The sequence below is a fragment of the Moschus berezovskii genome, chromosome 7, assembly GCF_049115385.1.
Source record: "Moschus berezovskii isolate FMDL1 chromosome 7, NW_MosBer_1.0, whole genome shotgun sequence".
Lineage (NCBI taxonomy): Eukaryota > Metazoa > Chordata > Mammalia > Artiodactyla > Moschidae > Moschus > Moschus berezovskii.
This window is the reverse complement of record NC_142466.1, coordinates 7031473-7034863: the sequence shown is the minus strand read 5'-3', so window position 1 is coordinate 7034863 and position 3391 is coordinate 7031473.

The following is a 3391-nucleotide window of genomic DNA, read 5'->3' as shown; positions in this document are numbered from 1 at the left end:
TTTTTAAAATTAAAAATAAGAAAAAAAAATGTTCCTATTAATTCTGAGGAGGGGAGATTGAGGACTTTGGAAAATGTACTACATTGTATTTTATGATTCTGCTACTGCTGCTAAGTCACTTCAGTCGTGTCCGACTCTGTGTGACCCCATAGACAGAAGCCCACCAGGCTCCCCCATCCCTGGGATTCTCCAGGCAAGAACACTGGAGTGGGTTGCCATTTCCTTCTCCAATGTGTGAAAGTGAATTCTACACAACTTTAAAAACACATTCTTACCAGTTATGTGATTTCAAGATACTACAAACCTTTGAGGTACTCAGGATATACTTTTTAATGATTTTCTTTCTCATCTTTTACTATCTTTATTTTCTCACCTGATTATTAAAAATATGCTCATGTAATTTTTCAGATAATCCTGGAAATGTAAAGGATAAAGTAAAAGCTACTGCCTGTCTCACCACACCATTTATCATCCATCCTTTTAGATGTTTCTGTGCATGGACATGTAATATATAAAAGAATAGGATGTCACTAGGACAGTATCATAAACACCCTGTATCCGTTTTCTGTCACTATAGAACAATTTACCAGCATTCCAATCTAGTCATTGTGAAGTTATCAGGTCCTTTAAGGAATTAGGAAGTATAGGTCACTGTCACTCCCAAGATCCTTGTGTACATAAATACTTCCATCACAGTTATTATTTTTCCACTATGTGAATGAGCTGGAGCGTTTGGTCCTGGTGGTCATCACTATAGCTATTTGAAGCTAACTTAAAATGAACAACTGTCAGGAAGCACAGAAAGTCGCAGGCAGAATAAATCTGGGGGAACATGAAGATATACATAGTAATCAAACCGACAAAAATTAAAGGAAAAATATTAAAAGTTAAAAAAAGCAAAAAATAACATGCAATGTAATTCCCATAGGGTTATCAGCTGATTTCTCAGCAGAAACACCAGCCAGAAGGGAGTGACATGATAGCTTTAAAGTGAAGAAAGGAAAGAAACTGAATACCCAGAAAGGCTTTCATGCAGATTTGTCAGAAAAATCAAAAGCTTTACAGATAAGCAAAAGCTGAGAGAACTCAGCACCACCAGATCAGTTCAGTTCAGTTCAGTCGCTCAGTCGTGTCCGACTCTCCGCGACCCCATGAATCACAGCATGCCAGGCCTCCCTGTCCATCACCAACTGCCAGAGTTCACTCAAACTCATGTCCATCGAGTCGGTGATGCCACCCAGCCATCTCATTCTCTGTCGTCCCCTTCTCCTCCCGCCCCCAACCTTTCCCAGCATCAGAGTCTTTTCCAGTGAGTCAACTCGTCGCATGAGGTGGCCAAAGTATTGGAGTTTCAGCTTTAGCATCAGTCCTTCCAATGAACACCCAGGACTCATCTCCTTTAGAATGGACTGGTTGGATCTCTTTGCAGTACAAGGGACTCTCAAGAGCCTTCTCCAATACCACAGTTCAAAAGCATCAATTCTTCGGCGATCAGCTTTCTTCACAGTCCAACTCTCACATACATACATGACCATGGGAAAAACCATAGCCTTGACTAGATGGACATTTGTTGGCAAAGTAATGTCTCTGCTTTTTAATATACTATCAAGGTTGGTCATAACTTTCCTTCCAAGGAGTAAGCGTCTTTTAATTTCATGGCTGCAGTCAGCATCTGCAGTGATTTTGGAGCCAAAAAAAAATAAAGTCTGACACTGTTTCCACTGTTTTTCCATCTCTTCCCCATGAAGTGATGGGACCAGATGCCATGATCTTTGTTTTCTGAATGTTGAGCTTCAAGCCAACCTTTTCACTCTCCTCTTTCACTTTCATCAAGAGGCTTTTTAGTTCCTCTTCACTTTCTGCCATAAGGGTGGTGTCATCTGCATATCTGAGGTTATTGATATTTCTCCCGGCAATCTTGATTCCAGCTTGTGCCTCTTCCAGCCCAGCGTTTCTCATGATGTACTCTGCATATAAGTTAAATAAGCAGGATGACAATATACAAGATTGATGTACTCCTTTTCCTATTTGGAACCAGTCTGTTGTTCCATGTCCAGTTCTAACTGTTGCTTCCTGACCTGCATACAGGTTTCTCAAGAAGCAGGTCAGGTGGTCTGGTATTCCCATCTCTTTCAGAATATTCCACAGTTTATTGTGATCCACACAGTCAAAGGCTTTGGCATAGTCAATGAAGCAGATAGATGGTTTTCTGGAACTCTCTTGCTTTCTCCATGATCCAGCGGATGTTGGCAATTTGATCTCTGGTGCCTCTGCCTTTTCTAAAACCTGCTTGAACATCTGGGAGTTCACGGTTCACATATTGCTGAAGCCTGGCTTGGAGTATTTTGAGCATGACTTTACTAGCGTGAGAGATGAGTGCAACTGTGCGGTAGTTTGAGCATTCTTTGGCATTGCCTTTCTTTGGGATTGGAATGAAGACTGACCTTTTCCAGTCCTGTGGCCACTGCTGAGTTTTCCAAATTTGCTGGCATATTGAGTGCAGCACTTTCACAGCATCGTCTTTCAAGATTTGAAATAGCTCAACCGGAATTCCATCACCTCCACTAGCTTTGTTCATAGTGATGCTTTCTAAGGCCCACTTGACTTCACATTCCAAGATATCTGGCTCTAGGTCAGTGATCACGTTATCGTGACTATCTTGGTCGTGAAGATCTTTTTTGTACAGTTCTCCTGTGTATTCTTGCCACCTCTTCTTAATATCCTCTGCTTCTGTTAGGTCCATACCATTTCTGTCCTTTATTGAGCCCATCTTTGCATGAAATGTTCCCTTGGAATCTCTAATTTTCTTGAAGAGATCTCTTGTTTTTCCTATTCTGTTGTTTCCTCTATTTCTTTGCATTGATCACTGAGGAAGGCTTTCTTATCTCTCCTTGCTATGACATTCTAGGATCAGTGAATTAAAATGGACTGGAATGAGTGAATTTAACTCAGATGACCATTATATCTACTACTGTGGGCAGGAATCCCTTAGAAGAAATGGAGTAGCCATCATGGTCAACAAAAGAGTCCAAAATGCAGTACTTGGGTGCAATCTTAAAAACAACAGAATGATTTCTGTTCGTTTCCAAGGCAAACCATTCAATATTACAGTAATCCAGGCCTATGCCCCAACCAGTAACGCTGAAGAAGCCGAAGTTGAATGGTTCTATGAAGACCTACAAGACCTTTTAGAACTAACACCCAGAAAAGATGTCCTTTTCATTATAGGGGACTGGAATGCAAAAGTAGGAAGTCAAGAAACATCTGGAGTAACAGGCAAATTTGGCCTTGGAGCATGGAATGAAGCAGGGCAAATGCTAATAGAGTTTTGCCAATAGAACTCACTGGTCATAGCAAACACTCTCTTCCAACAACACAAGAGAAGACTCTA